We start from the raw sequence: 14031 nt of genomic DNA, 5'->3' as shown, positions 1-14031 counted from the left end.
GAATCCTGCATGCAACAAAGGCACAGTTGTTCCATGGTGCAAGGGTGCCTGCATTGGTCCTTGGCTGCCAAAATTGTGCCAGCTCAAGGAAAAGGATAGGACAGTGCTGTAGTGCCTTAAATACAATGTATTCCTGAGAGGTAACAGCAGTGGAGAAGCGGGGTGGGGCACTGCATTACTTCCCCATAAATAAGGCCCCTGATGAGCAATTTAATTTGGAGTACTTTTTCAATAACATTTCTAACATTTATTCAAACTTTCATGATTTAGTATGTGTTTAAAGTTACAAACATACTTTCTTCTTTTTACATTTAACAACTTTTAAGTTTCACCTTCTTAAGTTAAAAAGGACTAGGGGCCCGATGTAGGTAAAATAGATTTACAGATTTTTAATTACCGAATCATACCGATTCGGTAATTAAAAATCGGTAAATCTAAGGGGTTGAGATGTAGGAACATCCAGATGTTCCTGCTACCGATTCGGTAAAAATCTGTATTTACCGATTCGGTAAATACCGACCGATAATGGCCCATTCATTCCTATGGGCTTTGAAGCCCATAGGAATGAATGGAGCATTACCGGTCGGTATTTACTGAATCGGTAAATACAGATTTTGACAAGGGTGCAGGGGGTGTCACTTTGACACCCTCTAGCACCCCCAAAAAAGATTCGGGGCCCATGTAGCAGGCATACCTGCCCTAAGGGCAGGTCTGCCTGTCATATGGCACAGGTGTGCATGCACACATGTGCATGCACACCTGACTCGGTATTTTACCATCAAATATATTTGATGGTAAAATACAGAATCGGTAAGGGTTGTGGGACTCAGAAGAGTCCCACCTACATATCAAAAATACCGAATAGGTATAAATACCGATTCGGTATTTTACAGATTCGGTAAATTTACCGATCGGTAAATTTACCGAATCTGTAAAATTCTGGGCCCTACATACCATTTACTAAATACCGGTCGGTAACGGCCGAAAATACCGATTTTCGGCCGTTACCGACCGACCTACATCGGGCCCCTACTGCTCTTTCTTGATAAATTGTCTTTTTGAGTAATCATATTTCCTAAATCAAGGTGTGATTAACCATATCTGGACCATCACAACGTTTGTCAGATAAGATTGTTTCCAGGGAGTATTTCAGTTGTTTACATGTGTTTGTTCCTGGTCATGCCATGGCTTTAGAGTAATTTAGAAACAGAGAAATAAAGACAGTAGATTTACCAGTACTCCTGATAAAGTACCAAGCAGAGGTCCTAGAAGATTTTTATGCAAATAAACAAAAGCAATAAACACATTAATAATAATGAGATATCAGTTCATACCATAATTCTCATCTCTATTAACAGTAACTGTTATGTAGAAGTTACAAGGGAGCAGTGGTCCCCACACACACACACCCCCACACTCCCTTAAACCCATGCATTCACATGCAGATATGCACACACACACCCATTCACAACAAGCACTCACAAATAGACATGCATTTATACGTACAAGCATACAACAAACAGTCAATAAAATCAACACTTACCTGCTGCAGCTCTCGGGTGGGAAGCCTTGTATGTGCCAGGAGGGTTGGGACTGCTGCTTCCCATGTCAGCCAATGAGGGCAGGCAGCAGTCCCTACATCATCACAGGAGTAGGATGGGGTCAGAGAGACTGCTTACCCCACCCACTCTGTGACAAGGTGTCATTGATAGGCACTCGGCCCTGGGCACTTCAAAGTCCACATTTGTAAAGCGCACAATCACCCGTAAGGGTCTCTAGGCGCTGGGGGGCCGTCGGGGAGATTAAGCGAGCTATTGCCCAGAGTCACATGGTGCTGGGCTAACCTGCCGCCGGAGCCGGGGATCGAACCGTGGTCCCCAGATTCCAGCGTCAGTCGCCCTGGCCGCGGCGCCACACCTCTCCCTTCAGGACTTAAAGCTGAAGCGCCCAGGCAAGATGCTATCTCTGACGCTCCCTCTATTATCAGGAGGGAGAGGCCCTCAAAGACCTTTGCGAAGCTAAAGAGGTTATGCCTACAGGAGCTGTGACATTTCTGCCTAGCAAAGTTCAGCTCAGGCAGGCCGGAGCCTGCAGCCTTAGCGCATGTCTAGCTCGTGGCTGCCCAACCTGACAAAAAAGAGTGTTTGTCAAACTGACCTTTGCTCAGCCTGACAAACACTGTTTATGTCTAAAGGATGCAGAGACATGGCCACTACTGTTTATTAATAATGACAACATGTGGACAGAGCAGTTTATTCATCACAAAAATTTCACAGCCATGCAATAATGCAAAAGTACGCACTGATAGACAGTATTACATGTTACCACAACAAAATGTAAATTAGAATAGCACACCAAATACCCGGAAGAATGATCCAAGCTATGACCGGTCACATTGCAACACAGTAGGGGTAAAGATGGTATAATTTCTGATCAAAATGATATGCTCCTAGAAAGTTGTCTGCATGTGAAATGCTGCGTAAAAACACAGGAGAAAGTAAAACTGGAGTGATATTGCATCATTACACGGCAAGATGTTGTATAGTTGCATACTGATGACATGTTGGAGTTAAAGGAATGCCTTAATGACATTTAATTGCAAAAATGTAATTTATTTAAAATACAATTAGTCCCTTCATTGCTGAGAATATAACTGATAGATTACCTTCATGAATTTGCATGTAATTGTTTTGCTTTACCTGAATTATTGCCCCCATTTCTTGAATCTGCATCTAGGAAAAACGCTGGAAAGGAGTTTAAAAAGTGAGGAAGAGGTACTCCTTTTTTGTAATGAAAACACAGACAGACAAGGAATGCTAGTGTATTGTAGCCTTTGCATGGAACATTGCTTTCCTGAAGAGTTAGATTCCTTCTAATACAATTGTCAGTCCAACATTCATGTAAAAGGGCACCGGTCTCTCTAACGATCTTGATAGTTATCACTTGAGTTGACAGTGACTCTAAATCTATCAAAGAGATTTTGATTTCTTAAAATCTTTTTATAGTTCTATTATTTATGTTTATTGTAATTATGCTATTAAGGGCCATTTTAATCTTTGCCATATTTGCCATATTTGCCATTTTATAAAAATGTTATTGTTATTTGGTCACAGTAGACCTCACATTTTGAACATAAAAACAAAGGGGCAGATCTACAAGGAAGTGCCGCAGCATGGCACAGCAGGCCCTTTGGCTGTGCCACGCTGTGTCACTTCCAAAGGACAGGGATCGGACATATTTACAAGAGTATGTTGCATCTCTGTGCTTCCCCCTGCACTGGTGCAGGAACCCTCACACCATGGTGCAAGGGTGCCTGCGTCATGGGGAGATTGTTTTTGTGCAGGAAGGGACACCTTCCTGCACAAAAACAAACACTACAGGCATTTGCCTCTATCAATGCATGGTTTAGGAAAAAACAAGGAGAAATTTAGAATAAATTCCTCGTTGTGGCTCACTGTGCCTCCTATAGGGTGGTGTAGCATTCAGATGCATCTCCAGATTTACGATTTCTCATAAATCTGGAGATGTGTCTTGTTCCATGGGTGTTGCGTGGGAACACCCACAGCAACACCCATGGAACGCCACTTCAACGCGAAGTGCTGCGTGTGAAGGGGCCGTATTTACAAGGAGAGGAAAGGTCACACAGGGTGGCTTTTCCTGTCCTTGTAAATATGGAGGAGCCCCCTGAGCCACCAGTACGTCAGGAACATTGATGTACTGGTGAAGCAGGGGGCATGTAAATCTGCCTCATAGTAAAGAACATGCATGGTGGTGATATGTACAGCAATGCAAAACAAAGACCTATGTTTTGTTGCCTTAAGCAAAAAAGTTACTTTGAATAACATAGCAGTAGAGATGCAAAATAAGAGTTTATTTGGAATATAGAAATATGTAAAGTTATAGGAAGTATCAAAATAAGCAGGTGTGAGTAGCAGAGAGTAGCGATAAAAGGCTGATCAGATTATATCATTGCAAAATACTTTCAGTCACTATTTGAAGACAGAGAGGCACAACCTACAGTTCTAAAGTCCTTTTTTGTGAAATGGTTCCCAACACACTCTGAATGACTCATTTGTCAGTCCGCTACCATACGTAGGTCATAACAAAGAGTAAATCACAAGACCCACATTATTATTAAAAGAGAACGTATCACACTCTGGAGATATGCCACTACGACAGTGTCTTTAAGTTAGAGATATTTGTGGATGGCATTAGTACAACAGGGCTGTTTTGTGATTTATGTTTGGAGTCCATGAGTCTTTCAATATCATTTTGAATGGAGCTTGAATTATTGCACATTTGGCCACATCATTATACCTATAGTTGCTTGACTCATTATAGGGGGTAAGAATGAAAGTAACAATGTCTGTAAACAGTACTGTAATATGCTATAATTTTATGGAGCAGGATGGGAAAGAATTTGTAAGCACCAAAAACATTAGGATAAATTGACTGTATTACAAGATGCCATTAGTAAGAATGTGGGTCAAGGGGAAGTAATGCATTTCTTCATTATCAAGGTAGACCGATTACAGGAGGGAATGTTTAGGAAAAGGATAAGCATGTTTTATGATGTGTAAAGGTTTTGCTTTGCTATCAGTTTTACTTGTTGTCCATTTATATCTTTACTGACATTCAATATTGTTGTATCTTCTTTGTCTAATAAGTGATGGCAAATTCACCACAGAATACAACTTCACCAATTTTTACGATTTTAGCAGAATTTGGAGAGATTTGACAACAGCAATGACTGCAGGATAATGGAGGTATTATGCAACTCTTTGGGAACAAATGAAGAATTTGTTAAAACACATACATTGAAAGAAGGAAAACACGAAAAAGCTTCTTAGTTAGATGCTTCATATACAAATAAAAATACCATATTTCACAGGCCGTAAAATGTTAAATGATTTAAGGAAGCACCAACTAATCTGATAAAGAGGTTTCCGGGTATCAAGAACCCTCCAAAAAATTGAATACCTTGAAAAACCCCTACAGTCATCAATGCCTCATGGGTAACATATCAGGTGGAATCAGGAAGAAAAGTATCTCTACTCTGTTTATTGCTTATGCAACAGGCCGCCATGTGATAATTTCAAGAGAAGTGAGTACTAGAGCACCAAAGCTGGGTGAAAAATATCCACGGATGAAGCCCTGGAATCATGGATTAAATGCACTCTCACACTACATTATGTTGGGACAATTGAGCAGATAATTCAACAAACAGGTGTATAGTACAATGACTACCAATAAGTTGTGAATATCCCAAGTTAACAGGAGACAAATGACTCACTGATCTAACGGGAAGTAGGTATAGTGTATAGCACACTCTGCAACTGACACTTATATTACTTACTGATTAGTAAATACATTTGAAAGGTTATCTTACCATCTGCCGCATCACATCTTCAACAGAGCATCCCAAGTCATCAGCCAATTCTTCCTAAGGAACAATAAAGAAACACAAAATCTAATCTATACATGTTTTACTGAGAAAACTGAGCAGTGCAAAACTTGCAAATAAGTATCTACTCCTAATTGTTTGATTTTTTTAAAGATTGAGTCATATCTAATTGGGTGAATTCCACTCAATCATCTTTCAGTAAATTACCTAAATGCATCTCGTACAAGAATTGATTTTTAGAAGTCTTCAATGCTGTTAATCACCGCAAATTATATATTTCCTCCTCTGCCTTGCCAGACTTGTAGCAGGGCTATATCTAACGTTTACATCAATAATGGAAGGGATGAATGTATAATTACTCCCAAAAATGTCAACCTTGCACTATTTTTTGTAACTACATTTAATTATTTACTGTAACAAATATAGAATGACATACTCATGAGGTTTATATATTAAATATTAAACCGAACGCATACATTTGTAGAGACAGCAAGATGCATTTAATAATTGATAGGCAGATCACATACAGAACTAGTGTACTGTTTTAAACGAATAATTTGTGATATTAACACCATCGGTGCGGCGCATTTTCCCGCTGTGCGCTGACCTTTTTAAATAATAATTGAGGGAAACATTCAATCTATAATAAACATTTGAACATAAACATTGCCAGTAAAGCAATTTGAACAATTGGTTATAAAATAGGCCTCAGGCCATTCTTTGCTGCTGGAAGTCCATCCTAAGGTAGCTAGATTGAAATTTTCACACAAAGTAACTGAAGAGTGGCGGAACAACTTTCATTCTCAGTGATAGACTTTGAAGACAGAACGTATCACTGTACTACTTGTTTCACTGTAATGAGTTAGGAACACATCATTGCTCTTCAGTGACTTGCCCCTTGCACTGGTAGAAATGCCGGTTACACTGTTCAGTTGTAGACATGTGATTTCAATTCTGACTGACTATACTCTAGGTTTGGAAGTGAAGTCATTTTAGAAATCAGGCTACATTTTACAGTACTGCACACCAATAAATTACATTCACTCATGATCAATTCTATTGCAAAAGGAGATGTACATACTGATAAGCAGCCTGTAAACAGACATTACCTGCAGATGCTACTCAGTTTATGCGTTAGTTTTATATGTATGCATGTGTGTATATGTATTTAGATGGTATTTTGTGGAGAGATGTATATGGTCAAAGGCAAGCTTAACATCTGCATGCAATAGGATACGAAGCTCAGTTGTAGATTGTTAACGGTGTGTCTTCAGTTAATTCTTAAAATGGAGCAGTGTTGGGTTGATCTGCTGTCTTGTTTTTTCTTTTTTACATTTCTTTGTCTGCAGTCTGATACTGTCCTGGCTTTGAGTGTGCTCAGGACCAACAGAGAGGGCGAGTTTGTCTGCTAGACAAGTGGGGTGCTGGTTGTGATGTTCTTGTAAATGATCCAGCTGGTTTTAAAGGTGGTGTAGGCTGGGAATAGGAGCCAATGGTGTTCTTTAAAGATGGGGGTGAAGTGATCATATTTCTTCAGGCCCTGGATGAGATGTGCTGGTACATGTAAGATGCTCCTTGTGACTTGCTTGCAGAGTTCTCACCTTCAGGCAGGGTGCTCCCTTTGGGAATGCTACCTTCACCACCTGGCAAGTTCAGAAATGTTCATCCCCTGTCCTGTCCACTGATTCACTACTGAGCTTGGCTGATGGTGTGCAGCCCCTTTCATGATTTGTAGAGTGCAATTGAGCACGTTTCATTCTTGGTGCGCATGCAGAGCATAGTGGCGAGGTGGAGACCATATATGATTGTATTTGTATGTACAAAATAGAGTACTTATAAACAGAACCCATGCTTCCTAAAGAAATGAAAGGCTTAAAACACTTGGTAGAACTTCAGTTGATGCATTTCAGTGGATAACATAAAAGAAGTGTATCACAGGGCTTTTTAGTCTGGGATCTGAATTGTTTATCTCTGTCTCCTAATCTAGCCAAGCTGAAGTGTGGATGTGTAATTTTAACATCCACATATGTGCTATGATTGCATCCCTGGTGGCAACAGCAAAATATAAAAGTCAGGAATACAGTGCTATATTGTTAACAGATTTAACGAATGATGCTTATATTCTTAGAACTGATGACCTTCAGCCTAGTTGCACAGATTATTCAACTTCAAAAAAAGCTAATCAAATTCTTCAGGAAATTCTTTATGAAGATGACAGATAACGGGGAATATGAAAAACATTTCAACAAAAATAGAAATTGCGAAAAGAGTGGCAATTCTAGATAAAGGTAGTATAGAAAAAGTAGAATAAAAAGATAAAAAACATTGAAGGAAAACATCGGGAATTGAAATTGAAGCCATGAATTTAGTGATGTAGTATAAATGAATATATTACAAAGAATAGAATACCCCATCTGCAAATTAAAAGGATATTGTACATTTCTTTGGAATTTTGTGGTTTTATAAAATAACTTGGTTTGTGGAAATGGTTCCTCTGCATGATCCTGAAATGTATCTGTGAAGTAATCTCTCAATACTATATCTTGGTTATGGCAATTTACCTTTCTCGACATACACCGTCAGCTTTGGTCAGAGGTGAATTGGCAATCTTTAATGTGCAGAACAGTATAACAAACATGCTAATGCACCTTTACACAATGTAGCCCATTGCAGGAAAATAACCCCGTGTTAACATGAAATTCACAACACCGTGGTACCATGCGATAGTTTGCCGAAAACAAGGCCAATTTCTATGATACAACCACCACGACTAAGATAAAAATACAAGCCTCAACGTGAAAAAAAGTGCGATGATCCCATCAGCGGTGAGGAAACAGGGATAAGCATCACCAGGCCCACAACACACACAGATCTAAAAACCACACTGCCCGAAAGGGAGAAGGGCAAGCCAAATCAAAGCCGAAGGGACATCCCACACACAATACAGCACAAACACTTAGGAAGCAGAGCACCCTGACATCAAACATAATGTGGTACAAACACCAGAATTTGCACAAACGAACACAAGTGCACCCGCCTGTGGCCTGAAACGGCCATACACACCTGGCAAACCACAAAACAGGGACACAAGAATGCAAAAGTACAAACCCACAGTCCTGATGAGGTAACAATGCACGTATGGCAGGGAGCCAGAGAGACCATGACACACACTTGGCCGTACAAATGAAGACCCAACACAGTTGGAGACAAGTGAAAGTGCCCAAACTTTATCAACAAGTGTGTGTTAATGCGGCCAAGAGAATTGCCACGATAGGCAGACCAATGCAGCAGCATGCCTTAATGGGGAACCTAGGAAAGCGCCCATGTCCACCTCGGGGGAGTCCACCACCAACACAAGTCAGTCCCAACCCGCGTTGGTTCACCGCGGCAAGACCATCTGTCCAGGACAACGCAGCCATGTCAACTGTCGTCTTGGGACATGTAACAAGATCCACCACCTGCAAACAGGCGGCGGAACACGTGCAATGGGTCACATCAAGTTGTGGCAGCCGGTGCCTTGTCACTCGTTCATGAACGCGAGTGTAGCAGCGTAGGCCAACACCTACAATGAGCAAACGTCATCCAACACATCCGACATGTTGTCGACGTAATCCCTCAGCTGACCCAGACAGATGTTTTGACACCAACCTCTCGAGCCAATGTTCACCAAAGCCCAATCGGATAGTGTCTCGATGTGCTCACTGCACATGATGACTCATGCAATCTCCCAGGCCCAGTTCCCAGCCTGCGTGCCAAACAGCCATGCATGCCACAAACGGGCATCACAGTGACACTCCTGGTCATGGGCCAACAGGGGGTGCACACACACGTCAAAATCGAGGTCATCTACTGTTACGTTGGAGAGGCAGACATCCATGAACCACTCGAATATGCATGAGCAACAATGCAACACAGGCTGAATGCAGGTGACGTCCGCAAGGTGGAAGCTCAGCTGGTAACGTACCCGCAGCACTGCCAAGGTCACTACCCCGAGACATGCAGCAGATTTGCATGGTACAGCTCCACGTGACTGGAGGCGAGCATGTGTATGGGATAGCCTGCCATTGCATCAGCGGCTCTGCTTGTAGCGGCACTGGCTTGCCCTGTGCCAGACCTGTGGATGAAATGGCACAGCTTGGTGCAATGAGCAGTGTCTGCGCGCAACTGGTGAAGACCTGGGGTGGGGTGGGAGTACATGTGAAGGCCATTTCACGCATGCTGGCTATGACCAAGGACTCCTGCATGTGGAATGTGTACACATTGGCCCCACGTCGGTCAGTGAGTAGTGTGGGAGTCACAAGCCAATGCTCTCCTATCTGCCAGGGGGTGCTGGCCACATGCAAGTTCTTGCTTAGAGCTGAGATGTGCTACCGCCTGATAGTGCAGACAAAGGACCTTTCATCCCTACAGTAACTTCACCATCTGCATGCATACAGGAGATGTACAGAGACATGTTGTGGGTTTGGTGGGATGTCTGTGACCCTGGGATTCTTGATGCCCAGCACGTGGCACATGAGTGGCCCTACTGTTTGTTACATTGCCACATAGCTGCACCTCCCTCCCACGAGCCCCCTCACTTGTGTGCGCTGGGCTCCTACATGTCCCCGTCTGTGCGGACCCGCCCTCATGGTGCATGCTACATTGCAACATCAACTACTGTGGCCCTGGTGGCAACTACACCCCAACACAGAGAAACACTGACCGCACTTCCTGCACTAGGCCCAGTCCGTGCCACACCCTGCTGCCCCTGCCAAATCAGCACACCCCTGTGGTGACCTAACGTATGCCAGACCAGCACATGCCGCATGTGCAAGCGGGGGTGTGCGTGCGCACCAACAGGTCCAGGGTCAGTGCCACAGCTGAAGTGACATGGTAAGGTCCACTGACAACAGCACACTGTAACATTGCAGAACCAGTACCCATCATGCTGACACAATGACTACAAGGACACACTTGCTCAGATGGTGTGAATGGCTACTTGCACGTGCGCATGGCCACATTTATTAGCCACTGGCAGTAAACACTGGCAGGTTCTAAACAGTAAAGGGCGGAACTGGCAAAAACCCCTATTCGCATACAAAAAGGAAAGAAGTTTACAGGACGCATTGGTACACACCCGTCCGAGAACTAATGACATAATGCAGGACCCGAGTGTGTTGACTGCCTGGGGAATGCCTCCTGTTGTAGGTCATTATCCCTGTGGCGGATGCAGTGTCTCACACCTCACTACTGCGACTAAGACACTGAATTTGGAAGTGGGCAAATTATGGCACCTTCGTAGTCATACGAATTGTAATTCAACTAATGTCATTTACTTGATCACGTGTCCCTGTCACCTAAAATATGTGGGCATGACCACACAAAAAATTAAATTGCGTATGTGCGAGCATCGCAGCAATGTGAGATGCCGCAAAGGGACAACTAAACTAACTAAACATTTTCTAGATCGAGGACATTGCCCTAATGATATTCGATGGACGGTAATAGAGCAATTAAATCTGAGTACTGACAAATCCATCTTTGAAAAAGAACAAAGATGGATTTACCGTCTTTCCACACATACAGAAGGATTAAATGATGACATACCCTGGGGGTCGGTGTTGCGGAGATAAACCCACTGATATTATCTGTTATGCCCCTTTGTCCAGATAATTGTATTGTATTGACTTTACTCACTTATCCGTTTGACGGATGGGTTTTTGCTTCCTCATAACTAGTATACACTAGCTCAATTTGGAGCATTATGAGCGTGAGGGAGTAAGTCATTAATAAGGCAGTATCTGTCCTGTAAAAGTACTTCAGCTTTTGAGAGACTAATAAAGTTTTGAAAAAACTACGTGTGTTTAGAAATAAACAGCCTCTCCTTTAAGAAAATGCAAAAACCACTAAGTCCAGCGACCACGTGATCACAGGCAACGTCGTGGACGTAAAATTGAAAAAATAAAAACAGCCGCCAACACGGAGCCGCCGTATACGGGCCGTGGATGTGACCGGAGTAGGTTACCAGGCGGGCAGTCGCTCGGCATCAAGTAAGTTGCTTTCGAAAAACATACGACCACGTTGTTGAGGCGGGTGTACTTCTAAAACCTAGTCCGCCCACAGCTGAGATGGAGGAACTTATGGGAAACACCCCTGTTTGTTTATCTGTTTCAGTGATTATCCGGGCGTGAATGTTTCCCCTGCCACGAGCCCAGGGGGCCCGACTCGCTAATTTATTTAGTAAGTAGACACGTTGTTTACGGCATTTTTCCATTAATTTGAAGGTGGTATCTCTCTATATATCTGACATAAAATGGGCACTTCCCAATTTGTTTTAAAGAAAAAACGTCTTATATCTATGTTCAAGTCGGACTCAATAAGACGATGGAATACAGGCTTAGTTAGCCTTGGGAACATAATGTAGTTTGTCATTATGTTCCGCGGTGTGGCTATCACAAGGATCACTGCACTTGCTCACAGTGTCTAGGATTTGTAATATATACAACGAGGCAATGTAATATTAAAATGCTGATCAAGCACACTTTAAACAATCAGATCAAGAAGGATGTTTTTATTCATTTGACAATGGTCTCAGTAAACATGCATTGAATCTTTTTGCGAAGGGGTACAGATGTACACTTTTATTTGTCTTTTTATGAAAAAAAATCAGATTTCACAGTCCTAACGATTTGGAAGGACAGCACGTGACCTTTGCGGTGCATAGACCCCCAAACAAGTTGGTGTAGTCTTTCTATTGTCTACTCCCCGAAGATTTGGCGCCTTAGTGTGTGCCTCTTCTGAGGCGAGGGTATGTATGGTCCTGAGGAATGCTGAGCTGAAGATGGGCTCTTTAGCACAAACATGTCGACCTTTTTCCAGGACATGTGGTTCAAAGTAACTCAACCACCTATATGTCCGTCTTTCTACCGCGTTTTTAACAGAGTTTGAACTACCCCCACATTAAAATAATTTTTCTATTTGGGTGGCAGTCGATACTCTTTTTAACATGCACTTCTTGGTGTTGTCTACGTAGAATTTCACGTTTTCTCAGAAAGGACCCAATGAAGATAAATGGCAGCCAAATGTTTATCTGGTGCCTGAGCGTTCTTTTATCTTACTAACATCCGTCCTACTTTTTGGATTGTTTATTCAAATCTTTGGTGGTGGAGTAAATTTGTACGCTCACATAGATAGATTGTTTTCCTTTTTCATAGGTACTCTTTTGTTGTTTTGATATAATTTGTACAAGGGGTATAAGAGTCACCTACTGACCCTTTCTCTCTTGTTGTTTACCTTTTTTCACATTTATTAGCAGGAACACATACCGAGTGACACCTGTTTTGGATGTGTGTGGGGTGTGTGCACAACAGCCGGCAAGGGGTGCCTGGTGCAGTCAGAAATCGACATCAGTGTACATCGTAAAGGACATTACCATACAACCATAAAGGACCAATGACTCATTGCAGACAAAGTTAGTGGCACCAGGGCTGTTGGGGATGCCGCCTGCGATGAGGCATGTCCAATGTTGTGGACTCCTCCACATCTTACCCAAGACACAGTTCCACATGTGTGACCTACTTGACCGCAGTGTAGGCCTGAGGCAGCGGTCAGCGCAGGGCCACAGACACATGGCGTTGATGGCCCCAATACCACCTTCACAGAGGTCATCCAATATATCAGGAGAAGGGGTCCCGGACGTGACCAGCACAAAGTCAGTGGCCCAGGATGAACTGCGGCCGGAATAGGCACAACTCCACATCGCGTTGACTTGCGTTGCAGTCGAATGGGCCATGTGACCTGGGCGGGTCCTCTTCAATGTCCGAGGTGCAGGTGGCAGTGGCTTGCGGCGGACAGTGGAAGATGTCCTCCAGGGCATGATGCAGAGGGTGGAGGCTTTCCGGAAGTAGCAAGTAGAGGAGTGGTTTGCCACAGCATCGTTTTTGCCATGGAGACAGTATCACTGATATGATGGCGATGACAAACCCAAGACCATGGACTCGGTCGCCTTGCATTGAGCAGGGTTAGTGGCACCACGTGTCGCAGGCCTGCCATATGGAATTATGCCTCACTGATCGAAGGGGATCTGGTGCTGCGGCCGCTGCCACGGACTTTGGGGTCACTGCCATTCAGGACTCAGGACACACTTCCACATGTGGGGCCTACTGGGCCAAAGAGGATGCCGATGGAGTATGTAAACGAGAAAGGAGTACTGTGGGCCAGCATCGGGGGGACAGTGATGGTCTGCGGAGGCTGCAGAGGTTGCGGGCCTGGTGCTTGGATCCTGCCCCGCACATGGTGGGCCCTCTTTGACACGTGCCAGTGTAGGCAGGTGAGTGGAGCCTCGTTGGTAAGCTGGGGCAGGCATGAGGGGCCTGGGGACCAGGGGCCCAGGGTGCAGCAGGTGCACAGGAACTCAGACATTGCCGTGCTCTGTGCAGGACTCTTGGTGGGCTGGGAGGCGCCACTCTGGCAGACGTTGGCCATTCAAAATGTGAACCATCGAGCAGTGTGAGGGCTTTTTGTTCATACCCCTATGCAGGCCTGGCATACGCAGGTCCAACTCACTATGCACGCACATGCAGGGGGAGAAGTAACGTGCAACATTTCAGCTTTCTGCCCCACAGCCTGTGGGGACATGGTAGCATCCA

The sequence above is a fragment of the Lissotriton helveticus genome, chromosome 7 (assembly GCF_964261635.1).
Source record: "Lissotriton helveticus chromosome 7, aLisHel1.1, whole genome shotgun sequence".
In the NCBI taxonomy this organism is placed as follows: Eukaryota; Metazoa; Chordata; class Amphibia; order Caudata; family Salamandridae; genus Lissotriton; species Lissotriton helveticus.
Note: the sequence above shows the minus strand (reverse complement) of the source record.